At 37.8% G+C, this 13467-nt stretch overlaps 1 long non-coding RNA gene across 1 annotated transcript in view; it reads right to left on the bottom strand.

Annotated features, from left to right (window-relative positions):
- The window catches only part of LOC132495442 (uncharacterized), an 87799-nt gene that overhangs the window by 72234 nt on the left and 2098 nt on the right, over nt 1-13467 (bottom strand). Inside the window, exon 2 of the long non-coding RNA XR_009533240.1 lies at nt 12173-12396. This is a non-coding gene — a long non-coding RNA (uncharacterized LOC132495442). The remainder of the gene's footprint in view (nt 1-12172; nt 12397-13467) is intronic.

Genomic DNA, 13467 nt, shown 5'->3' with positions numbered 1-13467 from the left:
TGATGAAAAAAATTAAAGATGATACAAACAGATGGAGAGATATATCATGTTCTTGGATTGGAAAAACCAACATCGTGAAAATGACTATACTACCCAAAGCAATCTACAGATTCAATGCAATCCCTATCAAATACCAATGGCATTTTTCACAGAACTAGAGCAAAAAATTTCACAATTTGCATGGAAACACAAAAGACCCCAAATAACCAAAGCAATCTTGGGAAAGAAAAATGAAGCTTGAGGAATCTGGCTCCCTGACTTCAGACTATACTACAAAGCTACAGTAATCAAGACAGTATGGTACTGGCACAAAAACAGAAATATAGGTCAATGGAACAGGATAGAAAGCCCAGAATTAAACCCATGCACATATGGCCACCTTATCTTTGATAATGCAGGCAAGAATATACAATGGAGAAAAGCCAGCCTCTTCAATAAGTGTTGCTGGGGAAACTGGAGAGCTACATGTAAAAGAATGAAATTAGAACACTCTCTAACACCATACCCAAAAATAAACTCAAAATGGATTAAAGACCTAAATGTAAGGGCAGACACCATAAAACTCTTAGAGGAAAACATACGCAGAATACTCTATGACATAAATCACAGCAAGATCCCTTTTGACCCCACCACCTAGAGAAATGGAAATAAATTAACAAAAATTAACAAATGAGACCTAATGAAACTTAAAAGCTTTTGCACAGCAAAGGAAACCATAAACAAGAAGAAAAGACAACACTCAGAACGGCCCAAAATATTTGCAAATGAAGCAACTGACAAAGGATTAATCTCCAAAATATACAAGCAGCTCGTGCAGCTCAATATCAAAAAAAAAGAACACCCCAATCCAAAAATGGGTGGAAGACCTAAATAGACATTTCTCCAAAGAAGACATACAGATTGCCAACAAACACATGAAAGGATGCTCAACATCACTAATCATTAGAGAAATGCAAATCAAAACTACAATGAGGTATCCCCTCACACTGGTCAGAATGGCCATCATCAAATAATCTACAAACAATAAATGCCGGAGAGGGTGTGGAGAAAAGGGAACTCTCTTGCACTGTTGGTGGGAATGTAAATTGATACAGCCACTATGGAGAACATTATGGAGGTTCCTTAAAAAACTAAAAATAGAACTACCATATGACCCAGCAATCCCACTACTGGGCATATACCCTGAGAAAACCGTAATTCAAAAAGAGTCATGTATCACAATGTTCACTGCAGCACTGTTTACAATAGCCAGGACATGGAAACAACCTAAGTGTCCACCGACAGATGAATGGATAAAGAAGATGTGGCACATATATACAATGGAATATTACTCAACCATAAAAAGAAACGAAATTGAGTTATTTGTAGTGAGGTAGATGGACCTAGAGTCTGTCATACAGAGTGAAGACGTTAAGTCAGAAAGAGAGAAACAAATACCGTATGCTAACACATATATTTGGAATCTAAAAAACAAAAGAAAATGGTTCTGAAGAACCTAGGGGCAGTACAGGAATAAAGACGCAGACATAGAGAGTGAACTTGAGGACATGGGGAAGGGGAAGGGGAAGCTGGGACAAAGTGAGAGAGTAGCACTGACATATATACACTACCAGATGTAAAATAGATAGCTGGTGGGAAGCAGCTGCATAGCACAGGGAGATCAGCTTGGTGCTTTGTGACCACCTAGAGGGGTGGGATAGGGAGCATGGGTGGGAGGCACAAGAGAGAGGGGATATGGAGATATATGTATACACATAGCTGATTCACTTTGTTATACAGCAGAAACTAACATAACATTGTAAAGCAATTATATTCCAATAAAGATTTTAAAAAGAAAAGTCTCTAGAAGTTTGAGAGAAAGATAAGGTATAAGCCTAATCAAAGGAAGACTGATTACTTTTTTGACATTCTGTTAAAAGTGCAATAGCATCTTAAGCAGCTAGAAAGCTTTCTTTATTTATTCATTTTTTAAATAAACCTGTAATTGGATCATTTGGTTTTAACAACTCCTTTGATTTAGAAAGTCAGATTGGTATTTAGAAATTCATGTCAAAGAGAAATTTAAGAATCATGGTTAAAATTTGCAATTGGCCAATATGAGAAAATTTTTCTATTATTCCTAAGATTTTTCTTTTACAGAACATTTTTAATATTATTTGACACTAAGATATTGTGACTTGGGATTTGAACCATTTTTTAAAGATAGTAAAAGCTGCCACAAAACAGAAAAATTCTCCCAATATATTATTCCATATAACATTGGGAAACCATAACAACTTCTGAAGAACCAAAGAATTTACATATTATTCCCTAGAAAAATATCTCTAACTGAACAATACTAGAGAGCAGTTTTATTTGAAAATTCATGACATTTTGAAAGACAAATCAAAAAAAATGTTAAAAGTATAATCCTTTCTAGAATTTTAAAGCTATATATACATATTCACGCATGTGTACATTTACATGATTTTGAATGGTACTACTATGCTCATAAAAATACTGTACTCTCTTTCAGGGAGATTTAGATACAAAGTTTTACACTGAATCACTGGGGATTTATGCCAAAGCTAAAGCAACATACAAAAGCAAAATTCCAGCAGGAGCTGTTTTTAAGCAAGAGGAATTGAAAGGCAATAAATTGTTTATCTATTAGGAAGTTAAACATATAATTGTCTAATGTGAAGTCAGAAGACTAAAGTTGCTTTTCATTTACCTATACCTATGCACACATTATCAAGGCAGTTGGTATATTAGATCTACTTGGTGGCCCTTCCTGCCAACTCTCGGCCAGATAGAAAGGTAATGACCTGTTTGAACTGCAGGCATTCCATCTAAAATAAGGAAAGCAATACATTTTAAAATTCTAAGACTTTTCAGAGATCGTAGAAGAAAAGGACTCCACATTTCATGCCATTGTTCCACCACAGTTGATGTACAGTTTAAAGAACAATCTAATTCAGAGGATCTTTGTGATTCTTTTACTTATCATTGCTTGAGAATTACTAGACTACTCATACATGCTCTGGTCTGATCAGTAATTTGCTGGCTATTCTCTTCTATCATAAATTTTGGGGTGTTCATTTGGTCTTTAATAGCAGTGTGTCAAGAAGTAAGACTCACCTTCCAGCTCCATCAGTATATCCACAGACACTTTGTCTTCAAGCCAAAATGGAGTAAAAAAAAGAATGGATTTAGCACCACAATCACCCCCTGTGTTAAAAACAACTAGAAAATCAGACAAAAATATAAGAAACAACGGCTTACAGACATTAGAGAAGAGACCTGAGAGCTAGAAAACACACAGTGGAACCTCAACATGCACCAGATCACTTCTTGGGGGCAGTTTTAAGGCAATAACACAGAGTCAAACAGTCTTCCTGAGTTGAAGAAGCAGAGATCAGAATGCAGGTAAACCAAGAAAGTTAGAATTTTTGGAACATAGCACTACAGAGAAATTAGCTGCACAAAGAAAGAACTCCAGAGATCTGCAGTGAGATCCACTTGAGACTGTGGCTACTTATCAGTGCATGCATTAGACAAAATGGTCCAAGGCTAGAGAAAGAACCACAAGAAAGGAGGAGTCAGATAAACCCCTGTGAGTCACAGAGGACTAGAAATAGTTTGTCTCCCCTCAAGCCAAACTGGAATATACACACACACACACACACACACACACACACACACACACATATACACAGAGCATCAAGTAGAATCCTCAGAAGGGTATTGTATGTCAAGACACAATGTAATCAAATTGCTGAAAACTAATGATAAAAAGAAAATCTTAAATTTATCCAGGAAAAACAAGATACACTGACACATTACCTACCGGGTAATAAAGAAAAGAATAACAGCAGACTCTTCATCAGAAACTATGGAAGCCAAATGTATTAGAACAAAAAACAAAACAAAACACTGTATACCTACAGCTCTTTCCCAAGGGAAAATACCTTTCAAAAACAACGACTAAATACACATTTCTAGATGAACAAAACTAAGAGACTTCATCACCAGTAGAGCAGCACTCCAAAAATCTTAAAGGCAGTTTCCTAGGCAGCCCTAAAATAACACAAGATAGAAAGTGAAATCTTCACAAAAGATAGAAAAAAGTCAGAAATGATAAATATGTGGAGGAATGTAAAAGATAAATTTCTCACTTTTATACTATCTTCACAATATAATTGACTGTTTAAAGAACAATTGATAACATTATAGTTTGGGATTTATAGCATTTGTGGATGTAAAATATATAACAATGCTAGCACAAAGGATAAAGAGATGGAAGTATACTGTTGTAAGGTTTTTATACTACATGTGAAAAGGTACAATATCATTTGAAGGCAGACTGTGATAAGTTGAATGTACATATTGTCAACCCAAGAGAAACTAATAAAAAACAAAAGAAGGAGGTATAATCCAACAATGTAAATAAAATATAATCATAAAAAATAGTCAATTAATCTCAATAAAAGGAAGGGCAACAGGAAAAAGGAACAAAGAACAGGTGGGAAAAATAGAAAGCAAACAGCAAGAAGGTGGATTTAAATCCAACCATATGAATAATGACATTAAATATAAATAGTTTAAACATTCCAATTAAAAAGCAGAGATTGCCATATCAAACCCCTCCAAAAATGACTGCAAGACTCATTAAATATAAAGGCATAGGTAGATTAAAAGTAGAAGGATGGAAAAATATATAACATGCTAACACTAATCAAAAGAAAATTTGAGTGGCAATATGAGACAAAAAAATAGTTTAGAACAAGAAATATTACCATGAATAAAGAAGGACATTCCATAATGATAGAGAGGTTAATTCATCAAGAAGACATACCAGTCCTAAATGTTTACATACCTACTAACAATTTTAAACTACAAAATGTAAATCTGAAAGGAGACAAGCAAATCTTAGTTATACTTGGAGATTGCCACCTTTCTTTCAGAAATTAATAGAATAAGCATTCAGAAAGTCTGAAGGACACAGAAAATTTGAACAAGGCTATCAACTAACTTGACCTAAATAACATTTATAAAACACTATACTCAACAACAGCAGAATGCACAAACTTTCCAAGCACACACTGCTGCATATTCACCAAATTAGATCATATTCAGGACCATAAAATGTCTCAATAAATTTAGGAGAACTGAAAACATTTAAAGTATGTTCTATGTCTACCAAAGAGTTAAACTAGAAATCATCAGGAGATATAGTATGGGAAATCCCCAAGTATTTGAAAATTATACAACACACTTCTAAATAACTCATGAATAAAGAAGAAATAAGGAAAAATAGAAAAAGTTTTAACTGAATAAAAATAAAAACATATCAAAGTTTAAGGAATGCAGCAATTATAGGAAATTATAACAAATGCTTATATTAGAAAACAAGAAAGTTCTCAAATCAATTATCTAAGCTTCTACCATAAGAAACTAGAAAAAGAATGAAAAACTAAACCCAAAGTAAGCAGGGGAAAGAAAATAATAAAGAGCAGAAATCAATGGTATTGAAAACAGAAAAGCTGTACAAAAACAATGAAACCAAAAACTATTACTAGGAGAAAAGTCAATGAAATTGATAAATCTCTAGTCAGACTAACAAGGAAAAGAAAAAGGGACATAATTATATTCTCTAAGATATTAAAATGAAGATGCCTGCCCCTGAAAGTTTATAATCTAGTTGGTAGTACAAGCTCTAAGTACATAAAACAAAGAACAATCTTATATCAGTAACAATAATAAACAATACCAATCAATCACTTATTATATGCCAGGAAAAATTCTAAGTACTTTATATATATTAAGTCATTTAATCATCACAACCGTAACAGGTAGACACCAGTATTAACCCTACACTACAGATATGAACCTTAGGCACTTGCCCAACATAGATATGATGACGGTAGATAAGATAATTTAGTACTTTAGAATCAGTAGGAGAAATCAGGAGGAGAAATCAGGATTGTGCTGGCCTTGGAAATTTCTCATGGAGGAGATAAGGCTTGAACTAGCTCTTGTAAGGTCTACACTGATGATTACTAAGTTTTTCACAATAGATGTCACAATCTAATATTATCAGAGATCTAGTGCTTCAGCAGAGTAGTTTAAATCAATTTTTCAGCTCTTTCAACAAACATTTATTGAACACCTACTATGTTTCAGGCTTTGGGATCACAGAGACGGATAAAAGATGGATATCTATTGAGTATGTATATTCAATACATACCATACTGCCAGATGGCACTGGGGTGCAGTCCTCACCTTCAAAAAGCTTGTAATCTAGTTAGCTATGTGTGTGTGTGTGTGTGTGTGTGTGTGTGTGCACATGTGCATGTGTAAACCAATCAGAAAGGAACTGAGCCTAGGTTATAATCATGAGCTAACCTTAGTAATATTATATGAGTTCAGGAAAGCAGATTAGTATGAATTACCCAGAAATAACTTCTTAAAGGAGACGCCTTGGAGCTGAATACTGAAAAGGAGGGAGAAGGGGCATACCAGCAGGTATTAACAGGATGACAAAGACTCAGGTAGGAATAAGTATAGTTTGCTTAGCTAACCATAGGTAATGCTAGAAGATAGCTGAAGACAAAACTGACCATGTAAAGGGGGCAAGAGGGATACAAACTGGTGCGTGAAAATTAACTTAAATCCCAAATTTTCGTTGAGAATATAGGCTTTGTAAATTTCATCCCCAAATTCTAACTAAACCCTTCTGTTTTACTTAGGCAGGAGAAAGGGCATAAATACAAGAGGGAATTCCCAAAACAATGGATAAAAAGGTTTCAATGATCATTTGATACGCATGTAATTTCCTTGGAACTCAGAAATATCAATACAAATTAAAATAGAGAAAAGCTTACTTGATCCAAGCTTTTACAGATTTTTTTAAAGACAAAAGCTTCTTTAAGCAATGAACAAACATGCATCACTGATGCCACCAACATCATCAAACTGTAAAGAAAACGGGAACCTTATGCCAAAGCGTAGGCTAATCATTGATACTCCCGTGGGCTGGTGAAGAGCCTACTCTACTCAAATGACAGGGCACTGGGCTTTCAGCATGTCCAGGAAATATTCCCATTGCAATTTGTCAGCAGATTAGCAAATATTCTTAGTGACAGGAACACACAGCCCAGGAACCCTCATTGGTGGCTCAAATCACCTCAGTGCAATGTCGCTCTCCTCTCCTGGCTCCCTCTAATTGCCCCAAATACCAATTAAACAGCTTTGCCATCTCTGTATCTAAATTTAGACACAGGTATCAAGTTTGGATGCCCGATGAGACTAAGTACTTTGCAGAAGTGTGAAGTAACCAGTCTTAAAATGGAAGAAAATAAAAGGAAGGAAAACACTAGAGGTGGATCCGACCCGATCCCTGCCCCATTGAAGTTTCATAAGATCACAGTTGAAGGAACATTCTACCGTAAATTGAAGGGCTCTGTATTAACAGCAGGAAAGCAAAGCTCATCTCACAGCTCTTCCCCAGCTAGTTCAGCATCTCCACCACCAATTCGAAAATCCTCACGTTGCCCTGTATCGCCACCTAGTGTCCAGAGGCTAATGTTACTATTAGCTGAGCCAAAAGGTGCCATTTTTCTGCAGTCCCCCTCCAAGGGCTTCCGGTTAGACTTGGCAGTTCAGTACATCAGGATTCCTAGGGTTATTCCTCATTCTACTTCAGGGCATACCCATGAAAGTGTAATTCTGGATTTATTTTATTTTGTTAACCCCCATTTTGTGTATTATCCTCAAGTACTTTGAAATTGCAAATTGTTCCCCAGGATAACTCTTTCTCAACACTTAGCATATACCTCACTCCCACCTTTCCTTCTCCTTACTCTTGTCCATTATTGGGATGTGGACTCTCTATGTAGAGTCTATACACTTTAATAGCATCATTTGCTGCATGAAATATAATTGGGAAGAGAGGGCTGTGCCAGAAATGCATCAGATTTTTTTATAACACCAACATTTGAGTGGCTTTCATTTTGGAGATTCACGCTTTCCCTCCTTCTAGTCCCACAACCACACAGTGGGAGAGAGAAAGACATGCTAATGAATAATCAAAAATCAAAAGAATAACAGACTATAATAGAAATGAAAAATAATTCCAAGGATTAAGTGGCCCTATTTCCCTCCAAGCAGTCTTTAGTGTATAAGCCCAAGCAAGCCATTTCTAGACAGGAAGTATAAACATTTTTGAAGATGTGAGCTTTCAGTTAGCAATAACTCTCCAAAAGCATTTTTAGACCTGCATTTTTTGAGCCAGACTTTTTCCATACAAGGCAGAATAGAAGATTTGATCAATTAGATGACCTTCGGGTACAGAAATATAAACACGGAACAGCTTCCTTAGTTTGCCTTTGAGTTAGATTTGCCAGATTGCCACGCAATATCTAAGCCATACTTACACTAAAAAATTATTCATTGTTTATCTGAAACTCAACTGTAACTGAGTATCCTACATTTTATCAGTCAACCTTACATGCGGAACAAAAGATGTAGTCGGGGAAAATAACCAGGTTCTTAGCAGAACCAGAGTCATTTTTATGGAAAGGGTGCTTTGGTGAGGTTTCAAAGACCAATATCAAAGCAAAGGTCCAACACTATAAGCATTCAAATAATACTTCGCATTTATTTAACACTTCAAAATTTATAAAGTATTTCACATTTATTATCTGGGTTCTCCTCATGATACCCCTTATGTGGGCATTTTTTATGCCTGTTTCAAGGCTCAAAGACGTTAAGGAATTGTCGTGGTGATCCACATGGAGCTTTACAGAAAAGCCAGAACTTGAATCCAAGTCCCCCAGCATGTTGCAGTGTCTACAGATAAAGACAATGTTCACATAGACAGCACACAAGGCTTCAACCCCTGAGCTGCAGATGAAAATTAAATATCTGGCAAACCCAGTATAAAATTAACAGTGTGATATAAGGCCAGGAAGAGGAAAAGATATTCTAAGAGTCACTGAGTGCCTTATATACTTTGACTGTGGAATCTAGTTTTTTTTTTTTGTTTGTTTGTTTTTTTTTTCTTTTTGCGGTATGTGGGCCTCTCACTGCTGTGGCCTCTCCCGTTGCGGAGCACAGGCTCCAGATGCGCAGGCCCAGCGGCCATGGCTCACGGGCCCAGCCGCTCCGCGGCATATGGGATCCTCCCAGACCAGGGCACGAACCCGCATCCCCTGCATCGGCAGGCGGACTCTTAACCACTTGCGCCACCAGGGAGGCCCTAGTTTTGTTTTTTAAACCACAAAACATTCACTTTATTTCCCCAAGTACACTGAGATGTTATTCCTTAGAATAGGTTTACTTACATGTACCCAAAATTTCTAAATCTCCAACCACTCTTTGTAAACTGTTCATATGTCCTAGAGATCTTTAATAAAATCACAGGAAAATCCAACTCTGTTTAAATTAGAGTTCATTTTCCCTAGATCTTTACATTGCAAATTTAGAGAATGTTCTTGTAATAATTCTTTTGGCTGCTAACGGTGTCATTTTCAAATTGTACAGCAGTGACATCTACTGCTCATAGTGTATATTGCACTTCTCCCCAGGAAAGTATTTATCTTTTACTTGTGGTCCTCGAACTCTAGTGTTCATAAAAATTCCCTGAAGGGTTTCTTAAAATGCAGCTTCCTTAGCCCCTTACATATTCTTTTTTTTTTAATTTATTTATTTATTTATATTTTTGGCTGCGTTGGGTCTTCGTTTCTGTGCGAGCGCTTTCTCTAGTTGCGGCGAGCGGGGGCCACTCTTCATCGTGGTGCGTGAGCCTCTCACTGTCACGGCCTCTCTTGTTGCAGAGCACAAGCTCCAGACGCGCAGGCTCAGTAGTTGTGGCTCACGGGCCCAGTTGCTCCGTGGCATGTGGGATCTTCCCAGACCAGGACTCAAACCCGTGTCCCCTGCATTGGCAGGCAGATTCTCAACCACGGCGCCAGCAGGGAAGCCCCCCTTACATATTCTGATTCTATATATATATGGGGCAATTTACATTATGCAAGGCCCAATGCTACCATCTCTCTTTCACTTCCTAGTCAATCTCATTCAAGAGAATTTAATTGTACATATGAATCACTATGGATTTTTTTAAAATACAGATTCTGGGGCAGTAGTTTTGGATTGGAGCCAGAGATTTTGCATTTTTAACAAGCTCCCAGGTAGCTTTATACCCTCCTTTCAAGTCTAAGTATTTCCACTTCTTTATGGAGCCAGATCACCACAGCCTGAATGCTAAGTTTACCAAATGTGACTTATAGATGCTTCTCACTCAGTGGTTAATCAGTTTTTGCTTAAATCTCCTCATCCTTGTTCTCTGCTCTGTCTACATGCTTTGCGTTCTAAAATACAGGCATAATCACCTTAAGGTAAAGTAGCTCAAAACAAAGCAGGCCAACATCCTGAGGGGAGTCCCACATAAACCCATGCCTGTTCCTTTCTAGACCAAACAATGTCCCAGTAACAAAGAGATAGGAAGGTCGTGGCAGTATTATCACCTCTGATAAGCCTTGTGCACATATAAGGGAACCAAAGCTCCTTACCACATTATCACTTCCCTATGAGAATGGAGTTCAGTGATGATGACAATAATGTAGCTGATGAGGAGGAAGAGGAGGAAGGCGATATCAGCTAACATTTATTGCATACTTGCTGAGTGCCACGCACTGCGCTAAATTCTTTACATGGATTTTCTTCATATATCTATGAAGTAGGTAATATCATTGTCTTCATCATAACAACGAGGAGAAAGACAGAAAGAAGAGCAGATAGGCAACTGCTATATCTAATATCACAATTACAGTCCAGTGACAGACTGTATGAATCACATTCAAACTAAAAATCAAAATATTAAATCGTGGGCTCCTCCTCCTCCATTATGTCCTAGAGGCAAATAACATTCACTCTGTAACATTTCTCTATAACATCCACATATTGCTACCTAGCAATGGATGGCTAGAACATACAAGGGGTTTCCAGGAAAATCTTGAGTTTTTAGAAATGGCCAAAACATATACCTGGCTTAATGTATCAAACACTAAAGAGCTATCACAGCACTGATGCAGGCAACTTAAAAAGATGTGTTCTCAATGGCTGAGTTCTCTGACCAAGTCAAAGAATAAAAACCAAGTGTTCACACATCTTTTCTTTTTTCTTTTTTTTTTTTTTTTTTTTTGCGATATGCGGGCCTCTCACTGTTGTGGCCTCTCCCGTTGCGGAGCACAGGCTCCGGACGTGCAGGCCCAGCGGCCATGGCTCACGGGCCCAGCCGCTCCGCGGCATGTGGAATCCTCCTGGACCGGGGCACGAACCTGTGTCCCCTGCATTGGCAGGCAGACTCTCAACCACTGTGCCACCAGGGAAGCCCCCCAACACACATCTTTTCTTTTATCCATACCCTTTTTATTCATAACATTATCCTTTTTTACATGTTATTTTCTTACAACCAGGTAATAGTTCCATGCAACATTTTTTTTTTTTTTGCGTTATGTGGGCCTCTTACTGCTGTGGCCTCTCCCGTTGTGGAGCACAGGCTCCGGACGCGCAGGCTCAGCGGCCATGGCTCACGGGCCCAGCTGCTCCGCGGCACGTGGGATCTTCCCAGACCGGGGCACGAACTTGGCAGGCGGACTCTCAACCACTGCGCCACCAGGGAAGCCCGCAACATTTTTTTTTTTTTTAAATAACACAGAATATTGTCTCCAAACTTCTAATATGCTTTAGATATGCTTGGTTGAGCAGAAAATATTCCCTCTTGTCTCTTTTGGTTTTATAATCCTACTCTCTTTACAGAAAGATCTAGCTGCAATACAATAGTCTTTCCAAGTTGAGCATTCAGTGATGACTATATATTCCTCAGTTTGCTTAAATACGCATCCTTTGTTATTGAGAATCTATGGTTTCCAGAATAAAAAGGAAGCCATGTGTTTATCAGAGAGTATTAATGCAGGCAGCTGTGAGAGTGAGATGAGAATGAAAGCCCCAAGGATTACATATTGGCCTCTGAATAATCTCATAATCTGGTACTTTGATCAATCTTTATAGTTCTGTGAAGGCATTGCTTTGTCTATGAAGAATAAGAACAATCCAAGAGAGAGTGAAAGGAAGAAGGCGAATAGATAAGGGAAAATTTAATAACAGTTGAGAGACACATACTCACCTCTCGCTCTTCTTCTCCTTTGTTTTATTGTCATGGAAGGAACAGAGATTTTGGAGCCAGACAAATCCAAGTCTGAATCTCACATTCATCACTGTATGTAGTTGTACAGCATCAAGCAGTTTACTCAGCCTCTCTGAGTCACAGCTTCTTCATTTATGCCATGGAGACACTACTGCTCCCCCAGCCCGGTTGTTGGGTAGATAAGTGCTATTGAAGGATGGAGCCTGGAAACAGAAGAAAAAGCAGCTGTTACTAATGGTACCTGGTTATTAATGGTCACCACTGCTTCATCTGTTCAACTTTCAACAAATACTATTGATCACCTCGCTGTGGCGGGAATACAGTGAAGTCCCAGGAATACAGTGAACAAACAGGTGAAGTCTCTTCCCTTAAGAGGCTGTGTTTCATCCTTCGAATCCACAGTTATCAAAATTCCATCCTCCCACCCCCACTCCACCGAAACTCCTCTGGCAAAGTCACCATTGCCCTAGTTATCAAATACAATGGATTGGTTTTGGTCCTCAATAACACCTTTTTGTAGCATCCAGTAAAACTAAGCAGTTATCTTCTTCATGCCTAGAATACTCTCTCCTGATTTCCTTTTACCCTCTGACTGAAATTTCTCAGTCTCCATTGCTAGATTTTTCTTCTTCTGTTACCCCTTTAATTAATATTTCCTACTCTTCTGACTTTTGCTCTTTTTCTTTTATACTCTACACTAGTAGATCTTGATCTTTTCAGAGTCATGAACTCCTTTAAGAATCTGAAGAAGCTATGTGCCCTCTCCCTAGCGGGGGAAGAATGGATCTGCTTACAAATATACAAAAATTTGCATACATTTTCAGGAGTCTCACAGACCTTCCTCCCTAAAAGCCCATTGTTGAGTTCCAGGTTAAGGGGTTCCTATGGCTTTAACTGTTACTCATATGTCAATGACCTCAAATCTCTGTCTCCAGCATAAATCACTTTCCTGAGCAACAGGCCTGCTTTCAAATGCCCCTTGACATCTTAAAATTCAAACATCCCAAATCAAATTCATTATCTTTCCCCTAAAGTCTGTTTTCCTCCTAGGAGACAACACCTATGGGAAAGAAAACACTATTCTTAAACCTAACAGACATAGATTTAACTCCAGCCCTGGAAGCTTCATAAATATATGTAAGCTATGTGCTTTAATTTCTTCATATTAACATGAGAATAATAATACGTCCAGTTTCTGGATTGTTATGAGAATTAAAATAAATAATGGGAAAATCTCTAGACAGGTGCCATCACATAGCATACATTCCACAAAT

Source organism: Mesoplodon densirostris, chromosome 8 (genome assembly GCF_025265405.1).
Source record: "Mesoplodon densirostris isolate mMesDen1 chromosome 8, mMesDen1 primary haplotype, whole genome shotgun sequence".
Taxonomy (NCBI): Eukaryota; Metazoa; Chordata; class Mammalia; order Artiodactyla; family Ziphiidae; genus Mesoplodon; species Mesoplodon densirostris.
Note: the sequence above shows the minus strand (reverse complement) of the source record. Positions and strands in the feature narration are given on the sequence as shown.